The 17,177-nt window shown below is 43.8% G+C and overlaps 1 long non-coding RNA gene across 1 annotated transcript; it reads right to left on the bottom strand.

The window, feature by feature from the left end:
* Nucleotides 1-1,173: 1,173 nt before the first annotated feature.
* Nucleotides 1,174-16,160, bottom strand: LOC103671428. Its single transcript, XR_570890.2, has 4 exons — nt 14,940-16,160; nt 13,791-13,879; nt 3,785-3,869; nt 1,174-1,694 (listed from the first exon to the last, which is right to left on the bottom strand). It is a non-coding gene; the product is annotated as an uncharacterized LOC103671428 (long non-coding RNA).
* Nucleotides 16,161-17,177: the final 1,017 nt, after the last annotated feature.

Genomic DNA, 17,177 nt, shown 5'->3' on the forward strand with positions numbered 1-17,177 from the left:
TCCCCCTGCTTGGGCTCCCTATCTTTCTCTCTCTGTCAAATAAATAAATAAAATCTTAAAAATAAAAGAAAGGAAGGAAGGAAGGAAGGAAGGAAGGAAGGAAGGAAGGAAGGAAGGAAGAAAGAAAGAAAGAAAGAAAGAAAGAAAGAAAGAAAGAAAGAAAGAAAGATCATCTGGAGAGTTTTTACAAATCCTGAGGCCATATAAACAATCAACAGATGTTAATGGCATCTTTTCTTCCATTGTAATAGTGAACAAAAAGACAAAATGTCTAGAATTTAAATAAGTGTACAAGGAACTCAGGTTGCCAACTAGCACAAGTAGGGAGGTTTATCACTGCTTCACTGAACTTCATTTCCTCTTATGTAAACTTGTAAACTTTAAATGTGATCCAACTGAAAATAATGGATTTTTTTAAATAAACAGGCTGATTGTAACAAGACTTTCCTCGCAAATTCTGGAAACCACAGGAAGAAGCTTGTTCATTTGCTTTTTTTCAAGTCAGAGTGGTAAGTCTTTTCTGAGAGAGACTAAAAATCTAAATGGCCTAAGAGAAAAGACCCATAATCCTTGCTCAGGGGGAGTCTGCTCCTCCCTTTGCCCTTCCTCTAGCGTGCACTCTCTCTCTCTAATAAATAAATAAAATCTTTTAAAAAGACAGAGAGAGAGCGAAAAGACCTTTAAAAGAGTATCTATTATGTAAAATCAAAAGACAACCTAGACAAAAATACAGATCAGATACAAAAGGCTCATTTTTCCACTATATAAAGAGCTTCTTCAAATTAATAAGAAAAGGAAATAAAAAAACCCTTGGGTAAAGAACACAGAGAGTTCACAGGAAGGGAACAAATGGCTATCTGATATATGAAAAAATTATTAACATCACTCAAAATGGTGAAAATGCACCTTTAAAATGTACTGATTGACCACTTCTCACACATCAGGTTGGCACAAATCAAATAATGATAATACACCTTACCATGAGGAAAGAGGTGCTCTTTCTCCCAGCACATTGTTTTTTTTAAACATTTTATTTATTTACTTGAGAGAGAGTGAGAGAACAAGCACAGGGGGAAAGGGAGAAGGAAACTCCCCACTGAGCAGGGAGCCCTATTGGGGGGCTTGATCCTAGGACCCTGGGATCATGACCTGAGCCGAAGGCAGACACTTAACCGACTGAGCCACCCAGGTGCCCTCTCCTACCACATTATTGATGAGAAAACACAGCCTCCATAAGGTCTGCATTACACTTTCCATCAATTACAAATACACCTGCCCATTGACCCTGCGAGCCCGTCTTTCTTACAGGTGTACCTACACGTGCTGTGTGAGGTTATTCACTGGGGCATCGTTTGCCAAAGCCAGGCAGGGACCAACTTAAATCCTATCATTTGGGGACAGGTTAGGTAGAGTAAAGCACATCCATACAATGGAATAACTTGGCTGCATATAAAAAAAAGAATTTCTCAAAGTATTAACAAGGGATAATCTGTAAGGTACAGTTAAGTCAAAAATGGACGCTGTAGAAAAGTATGCATACAAAGTCCTGTCAAATAAAAAGGAACTGAAAATAAAATAAACATATACCTGCGCCGAGTTAGAAACTATCGTGTAGGTAGAGGATCGGAGTGACTGCAGCACAGGCGTGGGAGAAGACGTTACTGCGTGTGTTCTGTACCAGGTACGAATGTTATCTATTCACAAAAAACGGGGTGAAATTAAGAAGAGAATCTACTGGTGCAAAGGTAGGGGAGGCAGGGAAACTAAAGGGACCCCGTGGAAAAACTGCTTTTCTGTTCCTTTTCCTGCTTGTGTTCTTGCTAGGGCCTCCACACACACCCCAGCCCTGCCTTACACACACCTTAGGAAACACGTGATGCAGGTCCTCCTTGGAAAAGTGAAAGTTAATGGTTTCTTTGGAGTCTTCTAGCACCAGACATAGCATCTAAGGGGTGACCAGGCAGGGTCATCAGGAACATTTTCCAAGACCACTGACTCACCAAGACCCCTGGTTCTGGGGTATAAGTCACTCATGGAGGACACCTCAACACTCATCTGTGTTCCTGGAAGCCTGGGAAGGCACATACATGGGACCACAATCCTCAATAAAAACCCCAGACCCCAAGCAAAGACTGGACACGCTTTCCCTTCCTTTCTGAGTGTCCCGGATGCTCTGTCTGTATCTGCCCCCTGGGTCTTCAGTAAACTCCGCTCTCACTTCCTCTTGGCTCCAGTTTGATTTCTATCCTGCATGAAGCCAAGGACAGACCCTCTTGGCTGGTGCTGCAGCTCCCCACCCCGACTCTGGATCCTCGTACCTAGCCAGCCTACATCAAAGGCAGCACAATAGAGTAAAAAGGACATGGGGTGAGACACCTGAATCCACCAAAACATTTAAAATTTTAAGTTAAAAGAAAAGAATGCCCAGGCCACACCCCAGTCCAATTATATCAGGATGTGTGGGGGTGGGACACAGGCATGAGTATTTTTGAAGCTCCCCAGTGCTCCCCAGATTCCATTGTGCATCCAATGGTAAAAACCACGGCTGTAGCGTGACTCTGGGTACGTTAGTCTCGGCACTTGGGGCAGCTCCTGAACCCCTGTCAGTTTTGCATCTAAATGTGACTCCTCCAAATACTATGCCCCGTCCCTTTGCACGCACTTCTCTGATCTTTGTATCTGTTCCTGGCCAGCGCTATCTAGTCCTTATCTTTGCAGCTGCCTCATTCTTCCCCTCTAGACAGTAGGTGCTCAGTTTTCTTCCGCTCAACTTGCCAAAAACACAAGTAAATTCCTAACCCGCTGTCACTTCGGTGATGGGAAATGTATTACTTTTAATTAAGAGGGTCCTTATCCCCGTAGGAATGGGCGAGGGCGCTGCCTCTCTCTCTGCGGGTTTGATGGTTTCAGGTGCAAGGAACAGAACATTCTGGCTCCAACAAAAAGATATTTGTTCTTTCAAATAAAAAGCCGCCCGATGGTGGGCTGAGCTTCCGGCTGGGTGCGCAAGGCTCTGGCCCTCCTTCTCTGGGGATCTTTTGGCTCTGCCTCGCTTCCTGAGTTGGCTTCATGTTCATGCTGGTAGTGAGACAGTGCAACATGTCCAGGTTTCAGCCACAAACTACAAAATCCAGAAAAAGGAACTGCCTCCCCCTGGGTCTCTCTCTCTCTCTCTCTCTCTCTCACACACCCCCCCCCCCCTTTTTTTTGTTAAGATTTATTTTATTTATTTAAGAGAGAGAGCTAGCACGAGCAGTGGGAGCAGCAGAGGGAGAAGCCGACTCGCTGAGCAGGGAGCCTGACAGCACCCTGGAATCATGACCCGAGGAGAAGGCAGTCGCTTAACCAACTGCCCCTGGGTCTCTTTTTTATAAGGAAGAAAACATTTCCTCAACCCCTCCAGCAGCTTTTGTTCCCCCTAATCTCATTAGCCAAATTGTCCCATACCCATTCTTATGCTAGCTATCTAGAAAGAAGAATAGGATTATCCGGTTGGCTCACACCCCTGGTTCTCAGCTGGGGGTGGTTTTTCCTCCCAGGAGACATTTGACAATATCTGGAGACACTTTTGGTTGTTTCGGCTGTAGTTGGGGCGCTACTGGCAGAAACGCTGCTCGATATCCCTATCATACACACAACAGCACTGACAACAAAGAATTACCCAGGATCAATGTCAATAGTATCAAGACTGAGACACCCTGGCTGGGACTAATCAGGGCCCACCCTAGAGGTGAGGACAGGGTCACCTTCCCTTAGTCATGTGATGACCACACCAGGGTTTTACCTGGAGAAGAAATGATGCGGTAGGCAGCCACGAATCTTCCCTACATGACTCCTTCATAGGTGTTGGGGTCCTGTAGAGTAATTTCCTGGAGAGTAATCCAAACAGAGAATTTAAAAATCGGTGGTCTAATCATAATAGATTATATGGATCTACAGTTCTAGAACCCAATGAGGCTAATATTCTTTTTCTTAACTTTTTTTATTGAGATATAATTGACATAAAACACTATATTAGTTTCAGATGTACAACATAATGACTCAATATTTGTGTACATTGCAAAAAAAAAGAAAAAAGAAAAAGATCACCCCAGTAAGTCTAGTTAACATCCATCACCACACACAATTTTTCCTCTTGTGATGAGAACTTTTAATATCTACTCTCTTAGCAACCTTCAAATATCCAATATTATTAACTATACTTACCATGCTGTATATTACATCCCATGATTTATTTTATTACTGGAAGTTTGTACCTTTTGACTTCCTTTACCCATTTCCATGCACTTCCATATCCCCTAACGTTCTTGATTTAATAAGCATATCTCTGCAAAACTAGAAGGCTAGGCACTCAAGATGACCACAGGACACTTGCTTATTGATCAGTCGAAGAACATTACAATCGTGCTTCTTTAAATCTTTTCAGAGAGGGAGGTATGACTTTACTATTGGTAGAATTTTAGTAATCAGGGAAAATGTGAGGTTGGCTGCTCCCACTTGCAACATTGTTTGGTATCTCAAGGAGACATGGGAGTTCAGGGAGTCAAGATTAAAGTATCAGCTAAAATACCCAGAAGAACAATATATCCCTGTTCTTTGTTTTTTGCTAAGACAGTTATTTATCCAATATCTGTTTGGCCTGAAAACAAAACCATTAATTACGAAGACCAACTTTTCAGAGCAAAGGGCATGGTTAACACACCATCCGCACAACTCTGTTCGTCCGTGTAGATTTCTGATTCCTACACCTCTGGAAATCTCTTTGAGAACTAACTCATGCTCATAGAATAGGCACACATTTCTGGTGTTATCAGGACTCAGCCACCCTCCAGTGGATGGCAGCAGGCCTGCATGCCAACAGAACTGTCCCAGAGTTCTCTTCTGAAACTTAGAGTCAGGTTCATTCACTCACACCCCTATAAGTTAGTCACCAAATATTTCCAGTTCGCCCTCAAGTTCGTAGTAGGATTACACATCCTGTCCCCTTAAATTTAGATGTGGTCATGTGAATCGCTTTGGTCAATGAAAACTCCGGCCAGTGCACACAAAATAATTGAGCTTGAGGGGCGCGTGGGTGGCTCAGTCGGTTAAGCGTCTGCCTTTGGCTCAGGTCGTGATCCCAAGGTCCTGGGATCGAGCCCTGCATTGGGCTCCCTGCTCAGTGGGGAGCCTGCTTCTCCCTCTCCCTCTGCCCCACCCCCCTGCTCGTGCACTCTCTGTTTCTCAAATAAATAAATAAATAAAATCTTTAAAAAAAAAATTGAACTTTGGCTATCATGGAAGCATAGAGACACAGTCTCCATCATCCTAGATCCCTCAATGAGAACGACATGGAGCAGGGTCCACACCAACCTTAATGGACAAGTAGTATAAGCAAGAAACCACCTTTTAAGCCACTTAGATTTGGGGTCGTCTGTTGCAGTAGTAGAGCCTGTTGTGTCCTGACTGATACAGTTCCCAAAATGCTGACTCGCCTCTAGTCATTTGTGCCCTCCATCTCCTCCTTGTATTTCTCCAGTCTAGTTTTCTACTTCTCTTTTCACATCCCAACACAGTGTGTCTTCTGGAGCCCCAATTTTGCATCAAACAAATTCCCTTGGGGCACCTGGGTGGCGCAGGCGTTAAGCATCTGCCTTTGGCTCAGGGCGTGATCCTGGTGTTCTGGGATCGAGCCCCACATCAGGCTCCTCCACTAGAAGCCTGCTTCTTTCTCTCCCACTCCCCCTGCTTGTGTTCCCTTTCTCTCTGGCTGTCTCTCTGTCAAATAAATAAATAAAATCATAAAAAAAAAAATTCCCTTGCATCCTTGGCTTCTCCATAGAGTGTGTCCTTCACCTCTCGGCCTTACCTGAACCTGGCTCTCCTCTACAGGCTTCTCCTCTCACACATCTCAGACCCGAGGGTTTGGAGGTGACATTGGTAGTCCCAATGCCAACGCAGCTTTTATCCTTGAGCAAAAGTTCTCCTTTAGGACTCAGGGCCTCCAGCTGGGTCACCCCAGGCCTTTTCACATTTGATGGACAGCCTGGTCACTCCTCTTCCACTGCCCTCTTGGGCACCTGGATCATAGTTCTCTTCTCTTTTCCAAGTCCTGCAGAATCCTGGAAGACTTCAGTGACCCTATGGACAACTACCAAACACCCTAGCCTCACAGCTTCCTGACTTTTCCAAGTCCAAAAGTCTCCACCCGCTTTGTGCTCTGGCCACCTTGTCATCACTCAGAATGGCTTCCCTCTGCAGTCAAAGCTGTGATGACCCCCCCCTCCCCCAACATGGAGGGACAACGAGATGGCTCAGTAGGCTGAGCTGCACTGGATCCTAAGCAACCTTGCACTTTCCAAACCATGCCCTAGAGCAGTGGTTCTCACATTTTCATGGTTTATTGTAATCACCTGGGGATCTTGTTAAAAGTCAGATTCTGATGAAGCAGATCTGGTGTGAGACCTGAGCGTCTGCATTTCTAACCAGCTTCCAGGTCATGGCCATGCCTCAGGACCTCACTTTGAGTCACAGGGAGTGAAGTGTGCATGAAATGGGACTGTCCCGTGCTTCCGACTCTTCCTTGAGAAGAGCCTGCCACTGCCTCTTGGAGCTGTCATCAGTCCCCATGGAACCCACACACAACTGGAGACCCGTCTCAAGGAGTCCACGAAACTGTGAGTTCTGCCTGGAGGCTTATATTTTGGCTTTTAATTTTTTAAAGGATCTCAGATGCAAATGGTTCACTGACCTTCACTGCATAGTGCACTCTCATCAGCCCATGAAATGCCCCTCTACTCGTGGTTTTTCTTTTCATTTTCATTTTTTGCAACCCTTCAACCCTGATACCCGTACCTCTTTCCTCCCCAGCCCTTGTCATAGGTCAGCACTCTAATATGTTTGATATAGGTCCTTAAATATGCCTGCATTCAACCTTGTGAAGTGAGTTTTATATGCTTATGTTTTTAAATTTAAATAATAAAAAATTAAAAATTAAATTAAATTTTAAATTATGTAAATCATGAGCAATTTAAAAAGAAAAAAACGTAAGAGAACTTCCTATGCGGTCTTGTATGGCTCCTCCTGACGAGGTGGTTGACCTCTATGTCCCCCTTACTTATATAGGAAGACAATGCACCCCTTAGTATCTGAACCAGCCCTGGTAAGTCTCTGTTTCTTGCAACCCAAATAACCTAAGGAACACCTACTTCATGGGGGTGGTTGTGAGGCTTAAGTGAGAGCGGGGTGTGGTGTCTGGACTTCCCAGGCCCACTGCTCCTATGTCAGAACCTCTTTTGTTGTAGGTGGCAATGGGCTGAATGAAGAGTGATTTAGGCCAGGATTAAGGATTCAGTCTCCATATGGCCCAGTTAGCTTTGCCAGATACCAACAGCACCCCTACCATTAGCCTAACATATTGTTGCAGCCCCTTAGACATAAAGATAGAAGTAAAAAGGTTTAAAACACGCAGCCAGACTTGATTAGACAGACCAGTGGGCAAAGTAAAAAGTCCAGAAACAGACCCAGAGACATATAAGGGTTTAGTACATGCTAAGGTGGTTTTTCAAATCAGCAAGGAGAAGATGGATTGACTAGTGAATGTTGGAACATCAGGGTGACCATCCGGGAAGACAAATTAACTTGGATTCTTATCTTTTTGCTTATAACAAATTAAATTCCAGATGAAGCAGAGAATTATATGTTAAAAAAATTAAACTATTAGAAAAAATCATGGGAGAGTTTTTGAAATAATCTCCAATTAAAACTTTTCTAAGCATCACACAAAAACCCAGATACCTCAAATAAAGATGAATTTATGTACATTAAAAAATTTTTAATTCCTGAAGACAAATCTACCATAGACGAACCTCCTTAAAATATAAGTAACCTATACAAATCAATAAGAAAAAGCCCATTGTCTCATTTGAAGAAAAAAAAATTGGCAAGAATATGAAGAGTTCATAGAAAAATATATACAAATGCTCTAAGTATATGAAAAAATATTTGAGATCACTTGTAAAATGAAAAAGGCTAATTAAAATTACAATAACAATGCATTTTTCAGCTCACAGATTGACAACACTGAAAGATTTAGAAACCAGGTTGACAAAGATGTATGAAAATAGGCACTTCATAAATTTCTCCAGAGGATAATTTGACAATCTCTACCAAATTAAAAATGAGGGGCGCCTGGGTGGCCAAGTGGGTAAGTACCCCACTCTTGGTTTCAGCTCAGGTTGTGATCTCAGGGTTGTGAGATCCAGCCTCCCCTCCGGCTCCACACTCAACAGGGAGTCTGCTTGGGATTCTCGCTCTTCCCCTCCCTCGGCTCCCTCTCCCTGCCAGGCTGTGCACTCTCTCTCTTTGTCAAATAAATAAATAAATCTTTAAAAGAAATTAAAAATGAACATAGCCTTTGACTTTTAGGAATGTATTCACAAACATACTTGAATATGTGTGAAATTACATGCGTCATTTTATTACTGTAAATTCTGATTTGTCCAAGTAACGGAATACCATACAGCTATAAAAAGTTGTGAAGCTTCTGGATTACTGATGCAGAACATGTCATTTAGAGAAAAGAGCAAGATACAGAACAATGTCGAGTAGGGGGAGGAGGAGATGGAAACACATGCCCACTTGTAAGTGCATAGAAGAGCTTCAGAAGCTCTTTGAGGGGAAGTGGGAGTAGCACCAGCATGGCAGCGACACTTCACACTTCGTGTTTACCTTTCGTATGAACTGAATTTTATAGCACGTGCACCATTATGAACTGTAATAAAATTTTAAATAACAATAGTAAATATATCAAATGCTACCGGTTTTTTCCAGCAGAAACCTTGGTGCCCACTGAGTTATGGTTCCAATTTCTGTTGACTGTATATATACAAATAAAAAAGGAAGCTTAAAAAGGACGTAGAAAGAAACTGTAGAGAGAGGGTCTGTTTTTATTCTGAAGTTTGGTTTTTCTAGGCACTTGGTGATGGAGTAATGCCTGCTTTCTCAAACCACCGGAGCATGAGCAGTGGCTCCCACCCCCCCCATCAAGAGACAGCTATGTGCAGCCTCAAGAGAGTGGGCGCCAGGTTGCAAACATGACGTACTGATCAGCAAGAGCTGGCGCCAATCGGTGGGGGCAGGCAGCAGTAGGGGCTTTCTAGACCAAAGGGAAAGACAGGAGCCTATAGGCTGTAGATTCGGCAACAAGTCAAGGGCCAGAATGCCTGGGACCCCTCTGGAACACAGGTGACCGAAAAGGAAGGACAGCTTTCTGGGCATGGATAAGAGAGCACAAAAGAAATAAAGAGTTAAATAGTAGAGGCAGAACCCAGGGGCTTGAAAAGGCAAAGAATATCAGGGTTTGGAGTGGGGACATAAGGACTGGGGGCGCGGCAGGGGTTCAATGTGGCCGAGGGAGGGACTCCCGATCTTTCTTCATTTGCTGTGTCTGGTGATCACATCGGGAGATAAGGCCTTCCCCTGGCACTGCACGACTGGAGCTCACATTCAGGGTAATGATAGTGGGTTAATATTTAGCCCCACTTCAAAACCGATCAGCACACAGTTCTAAGAGCTTTCACAGATGGGACTCTGAGAGCAGCAGCCTACATACCATGCCCTCAAGCTGCAAGCTTCCTCAGGACTGGTACCGTGTTGCTGCTTGGGTCATCTTTCCCCAGCCCTCTATCACCCTGCTTCTTTGCCCTATAGGCTTGCATTCATTCATTCATTCATTCATTCATTCATTCAACAGGACCTACTACACCATGCATTGCATCAAGCCCAGAAACACAGTGGTTAACATAACAAACATGATCCCTACCTTCATGGAGCTTACAGCTTAGGTAGGAAATAGCTGAAAAGCAAAACCCAAATAAGTAGATAATACAAATTATGACACATGCTGTGGGGGGGTGGTGTGCTCTGAGACTGAGAAGCTGGCAGGCTAGTTTAGACTGTGTGGTCAGGAAAAAGGGCTGCCTCGATGTACAGCTCCAGGAGACATTGCCCACGGAAAATCCAGCGTGCATGGCATGCCCAGATGTCAGCCAGGCAGAGTGGGGCCAACAAGCCTTCCAGGAGAGGGAAAGCTATGCTCACAGGTGCCAGAATAAGAAATATTTTGGCAAGGATAAGCCACTGCAAGAAGTACAAAGGAGGGGCAGCATAGAGGAAGGGAGGCATGAGATGAGGCTCAGATTCATGGAGAATATGGGAGACCATGAGAGGAAAGTGGGATTTTTATTCTAAACTGAGCGGGAAGACTCTAAAGAATACCAGCAGATGAGTGGCATGGTTCAATGTATAAATATTTGTAAGCCCCTCTGGCTCCAGTCTGGAGCATGGGTTGGAAAAGAGCAGAAGAAGTGGGTAACCAGTTTGGAGGCCATCGAGACAACCAGGCCAGAAATGAAGGTGGCTTGGCAAAAGATGACAGCTTCAGAAAAAGAGATCAGTGGATGGAGTCGAGACAAGTTTTGGAGACAGAAGTGAGAACACTTGCTGGTAGGTTGAATGACTCCAGGTTCCTGGCTTAAGCAAGTGGGTAGTACCATTTATTGAGACAGGGGAACATGGGGAAGAATGGATTAGTGGGTAGACTCAGAGTTCCATAAGCTGAAATGTTTATGGTAATTAAGTAGAGATGGCAAGGAGACAGCTGGTTTTATGAGTTTGTGTTCGTATCAGAGATCTGGTTGGAGATACAATGTGGGCAGCATAAGGTTGTATGTAAAGACTCGTGAAAGGGCGGATCCTCTAGTGAGGGAGTGTGCTCTACTTTCCAATGCGCCTGAAAGTTTTTCAGGGTCTCCCATACATTGCGGACCACACCCCATAAAGTTTTTCGGGAGCAGCTGGGAACAAATCTTCACCTTCGTCTTTAGCAGTGCAGACAGTGAAACTAACTTCTCTCCTTACCAGCAGATGCTTGACCATCTTGGTGTTTGTGGTTTCCGGGGCTAGAGCATAATGCCTCACTTGCCAGCATCTCCGCTCATTCACATGTGGGACTCCTTCACTTATTCCCTACCTCTGATTCTGGGTCTAGTTACACAGTGATTAAAAGGCCTTTTGATTGTCTTAGGACGCAATAATGTTACAGTGCAAAATTTCAAGGGTGGATCAGAAACCGCGATGAAGACATAAGGGAATGTGAGGGCATGCAGAATCCGCTCACCCTTAACTATTTTTCCCAGGTTCCACTGTATCCTGGACTGGGATGACCAGCAGGCCTCAGGGAGAATTGAAACACCCATAGCTTTGCTTACTAAGGATGCCAGCAGCTCTCTGGATCTGACATTCATACTCTTCAGTAGAGAGAATTTGTTGGGGCTTGTTTGTCCCAACCAATATGGGTTCCCTGTACCGAGTTAAGTTTTTCTCCAGGCCACCTCCCATGGGTTGAGATCCATGATGTCCAATCTATACCTAGTTGCCTTTAGTATGGATGGTGATCCCCATTTCAGTCAGTCGCTGTGATGGAAACAAGTTTAGTTTCACTCACAGTACAGGCCTGGACCACTACACCAAATACAGCCTCCGTTTGAGCCCTCTGGCCTCTGAAGGGGCTGAGGATACAGGCCCTTTTAGAGCATTGGTAACTACAGTTCTTGGTCCCATCTTCATGGCTGTTGCTATAATTCATCCTCATCTGAAGGTGCCAAAGTGTGAATGTTCAGTCTGGCGAGGTTATAAAGTAACAATGATGAAGGATCATCGGAAGGCAGGCAGGCAGGGATAAGCCCTGCCACTCCCACCCCAAGAGGAAAACCGCCCTTAAAAGGATTTTACATCACCTGGGAAGGAGCCCTCCACCCTTTCCCATGTGATAGATAGGTGACAAAAACCTGATTGGATGACTGGCGCAGGGAGGGTTAATCAGATTACAAGTCCATAAAAACCCCTAGACTTAGAAACTCCAATGACAACCCCTTTGGGTCCCCTCCCTCCTTGGGAGCCTTGTACTATCACTTTGCTATCGTTCAATAAACCTTGCGTTGCTGCCCACCACTCGGTCTGGTCTACCTCTTCCTTCTTCGAAGCAGCGTGACCAAGAACCATGGGCACCGTGACAGAGAAAAAAATCCTGTGACAAGACTGGGGGTTTAGAAGGAACTTCAATGGCCTCATAAAATCTTTCCCTGGGGTATGTGATTGCTCTGTTTTACAACTCTTATCTGCCAAGTTCTACATGCATTTCATTTCTCTCGAATTTGAGAAAACTCTTTCAGAAAGTTTCTGAACATTCCTCATATACCTCTTAATTATGGGCTCAGTCTTTGGGTCCAAGTAAATAAGACTGATCCAGTTTCACAAAATTTCAAGCTAGTCAGGAACCGGAGAGCTTTGAGGTAAAACAATCAAAGTAGCTTAAAGACCTGCTTGGTGAAGGATCATTAAACTAACCACATACAGACAAGTTGAACTTCCCTTTAGGGTCAAACTTCAGTTACATGGTGGTCAGATCTTTGAGACATTTTCAAGAATGTCCGTGTAATAGAAGGTTCCACCTTTGAGGTCAACCAGAAAAGTCACCTACGTGTTGTGGGTCCACTGGAGGAAAGAGATAGGGAGTGAAGGGGTTTTGTCAACCCTCCAGGGCATCATTATCAAAGCCTTGTCATTTTAGGGGACAACTCTCTATAGTTTCCTGGCATTTCTGAATATCTTGGGGTCACAGGACCACCTGATTTTGAGACTATCTTCTCACGGATGTTGGTTTAGCAAGCAGCCTTGAAAGACAGAGATGGCTCCCTCCACAGCACTGGCAAGTTTGTTTACTATTTAATATAATAAAGATAGTGTCTCCCTTCCAAAGTTCAAGTAGGCTTAGTGTCCATTATAAAAGATTCAAGTTCCCCAACTTGGGGTTCCTCTCCTCTAATGTAGCCCCCTCCTTGTGCAAGCATTACCTGGCTCTTTCATGTATTATCCTGTGGAAATTGAGGTTTGAGGAATAAACATCAACATGATGTTACTTGAGTTACTGCTATTGCTGTAAGTAATAAGCTGTGCTTTATCTCTGACCCAGGAATCTTGTGTCTTCTGCCAGCATCCATGAAGCAGGCTTATTAGCTTGGAGGTAAGGTAAAATCTCCTTCTAACATAAATTCTCACCACCAGCAAGTTTGGTCTCTTCCTAGTATAGTGGAAACCAGGTTCCTATAAGCCTTCTTTGGATGTCTGTTTACATTATGACTACACCTTTTCTTTCTGCTCTCCTTCCCCTCCACCCTGGGCTCCCCATCCTCCAGCACTGCAAACACAAGACACATATAACTACAATGGACAAAGCCATCCCTGATCACTCCAGTCCATGGAGAACCCCAGTGTATGTGTGTGTCCCCAGCCTGTTAACTCTGCCATCAGGAACACCTCACTCCATCCCAGTGTCCTCTCTCCCCCAGACCTCATACACATGCTTAGTACCTGGCAAAACTCCCAGTAAATACATGTTGCTTCATTGAACTCAAGAATCTTTCCTTTTGCATTCCCCATCTTTCCACTTGAGTAACACAAATTCCTGATGCACAATATTACGATTTGTGCTGTATGGCACACTATCACCCCACAATCCAACCTGAAATGCCTTGTTCTTTTCTTCCTTCCTCACCTACTCAATTCCTACTTATTCTTTAAGATACTGTTCCGTTGTCACCTCTTCGTCCAATCCAAGTCCTGTGTCAACCTGTACAACTTCAACCATGAGGTTGATTTATTCCGAGGATTCAAAGTTCCTTGATCCTATGATTTATTTAATAGAACCAGGTCAAATCGTGTATCCCACAAGCAGATAACACACTGCTTACCTCTAATACCCTTTCCATTCTGGCACTCATCACCTTGTGTTATAAATATCTGCTTCTGTGTCCACCTCACTCCAAGAGATGATGAGCTCCTTGAGGGGAAAAAGATTGGGTCTTAGTCATCTTTATGTTTTCAACACATAGCACATTTCAACACATAGCTCAATAACTATATGCTAAATGAAAACGTGAGTTTTTCCAGCTACTCAGCTGTGATAGTTAATTTTATGTGTCAACTTGATTAGGCTATGATTTCCAGATGTTTGGTCAGATTCTTTTTTAGATATAATTACATTGAAATCAGTAGATTTTTAGTAAAGCAAATTACTCTCCCTAATGCAGAATAAACTTCAAGTAAAGCAGATTATGTTCCATAATCACCCAATTAATTGAAGTCCTTAGGAGAAAAAATAATGACATCCCCCAGAGGAAGAAGGAATTCTGCCTCTCTGAAGAACCCCGACTAATGTATCAGTCATGCGGGTATAAAAGGGAAGGCAGCAGCTGGCTAGGCTGATCCAGAGTTGGAAACTGGCAGGACAGCTGGAGCAAAAGGACAAAGAGAAGGAAGTAGGAAATTTGGGCAGGAGAGTGATTGAGATAATGGGATGTGGAAGCTTAAGCTGGGTAAGGACAGAGAAGTCATCCAGAAGAGGGCTGGTGGACGGTGAGGAAATGGAAGGATGACTGGACCAAATGAGACAGCAGAAACAGATTTAGACACAGGTGGAAGAGTCAGAGGGTGGCCTCTGAGGTCCCAAGTGGGGGTAAGATTTCAGAGGCAGCGCAGGTTCTGGTCATGGCACAGTCCAGATATGGTTATAGAAAGGGACAAGGGAAGAAAAGTATAGGAAGGACCTTGTATTAGACTCCAGAAAAGTAGAACCAATAGGGCCTGTATGCATAGAGAGAGGGATTTAAGAAACTGGCTCACACAATTGTGGGGGCTGGCAAGTCCACAATTTGCAGAGTGAGCCAGCAGGCTGGGGGCCCGGGGAAGAGCTGATGCTGCATCCCATCATATTCCACATGTATTGTTTCAAATTTTACTGTTGTAAGAAGTATTGGAATAAACACCCTTGTCTAAAATAGCATCAATTTTTTTAAGTATTTCATGTATATACAACTTTGTATCTTAAGACAATACACTACCTTTTTCAAAACATGTATTTCTGGACCGCAGATCAACCAAGTGAATGTTGAAATTGCAGAGCACGATGCCAGGTTTTAGGTGGAGAGGAAGCCTGTGGCCATGAACATGAGTCTGTAAAACATTTTTTTCTTTCTTCCACATTCTTTCTCTTGTGATAGCGTTTTTCATTTGCCGTTTAATGTTGTTCTCAGTAGAGAAAAATTAAAATTTCAAATTATTAGCATGAATTTTACTGTTCATCTTTACATCATGCAATGTCAGTTTTAAATGCAAACACAAGAACACTTGACTCATATGCAGAATCACTGCAATTACAGAATTTCTATTTCATAGCTGGCACATGCACGTGTGTTTCATTCTTACCAGAATAAACTTAACTCACCTGTTTTTATTTTGCTTCTTGATGTACATGCCAATCTACCAACACTCTACCTCGGGCTTACCGCTGAGTAAGGAAGGAACTGTGGGTCCCCCAATCTTTCCCTTTCCTTCTGTGTCATCATTTGCACAGTAAGTGGCTGGCTTATGATACAATAAAAAAGGATAGGATAGGGTTCCTTGATTGTTTTTGTTTCTTAAATTGCCTTCTTCCTGCATTTGAAGCAAGTTCTAGTTGAAACAGGAAGTGTGGCCTCTGGGGCTATAAAAAATCCCACTTATTCAGTCATAGAAATAACACACTTACCTAGTATTCATTTTAAGTCTCACTGAACTCCCACACATCATGTGTCCACCAGGATTCCTTTCTTGTGGGGCATCATGAATGCAATACACAGGGGACAGCAAGGAATGGCAGACCCACATGTCGCACATATCTCCTCTGTTCACAAGCCTGCTCCATCGTCCTGTTGGACTTCACTTGCTAAACACAAGTTCAAACACAAAATTATTAAAAACTTCAGATGGGGCACCTTGCTGGCTCAGTTGGTAGAGCATGCAACTCTTGATCTCAGGGTCGTGAATTCAAGCCCCACACTGGGTGTAGAGTCTACTTAAAACAACAACAACAACAAAATCCCTTCAGATGGCAACAGGGAAACATTAAACCAAGTGTGAAACCCTTCTGAGTGTGGAGTCCTGTGACCGCCCCAGTCACACTGATGTCCGTGATGAGACGAAGTGGCAGAGTCAGATGGCATGGTCCTCAAAAGAGTTGGTTTCTGGAGCACCTGGCTGGCTCTGTCAGTAGAGTTTGCGACTCTTGACCTTGGGGTCGTGAATTCGAGTCCACATTAGGTGTAGAGATTTGTTAAAAAAACATTCCTTTAGGGGCGCCTGGGTAGCGCAGTCGTTAAAGCGTCTGCCTTCGGCTCAGGGCGTGATCTCGGTGTACCGGGATCGAGTCCCACATCGGGCTCCTCCGCTATGAGCCTGCTTCTTCCTCTCCCACTCCCCTGCTGTGTTCCCTCTCTCACTGGCTGTCTCTATCTCTGTCAAATAAATAAATAAAATCTTTAAAAAAAAAAAAAAAACATTCCTTTAAATAAAAATAAATAAATAAATAAGTAGTTTCTGAAAAACAAAGGAGACAGTGAAGGAGTAATATGTTAGGAAAGAGTTTGGAGAAGAGTGATAACTTCTGCTTCCTAGTAAATATTCCAGTATACTCTATATCTTACAGTATATTCTCTGTAAGGTAGAAAATTTAACATAGGGGCGCCTGGGTGGCACAGCGGTTAAACGTCTGCCTTCGGCTCAGGGCGTGATCCCGGCGTTATGGGATCGAGCCCCACATCAGGCTCCTCCGCTAGGAGCCTGCTTCTTCCTCTCCCACTCCCCCTGCCTGTGTTCCCTCTCTCACTGGCTGTCTCTCTCCGTCAAATAAATAAATAAATAATCTTTAAAAAAGAAAAAAAGAAAAAAAAGAAAATTTAACATAGATCAGTAAAATCAATCATAAGGCCAGGGAACTTAGAGTCCAGATATAGGGGATATCAACCGCATGGTTCAAGTTTTCCAGGATGACACAGAACTGGAGCTGGGTAAAAACACTGTGGGTCCCCAGGACCTCAAATACTAGGAAGAAGATCCACAAAGCACATTAACAAAATAGGCTGGTACTGCCTCAAAGGGCAGAGAGTTTTAGAAAGGTGGTGGGAAATGTTTGGGGAAGAGCAACAAAATGCTAGAATTCTGATAACCTGCCTCCACCCCCTAAATGGGAGAGCCCAAGCTCTCCAGAAAGAATTAAATATCAGGGAAGCAAGGGAAGGTTTTGATTGTTTGTTTGTTTGTTT

Source organism: Ursus maritimus, unplaced genomic scaffold (assembly GCF_017311325.1).
Source record: "Ursus maritimus isolate PB19 unplaced genomic scaffold, ASM1731132v1 scaffold_6, whole genome shotgun sequence".
Classification (NCBI taxonomy): domain Eukaryota; kingdom Metazoa; phylum Chordata; class Mammalia; order Carnivora; family Ursidae; genus Ursus; species Ursus maritimus.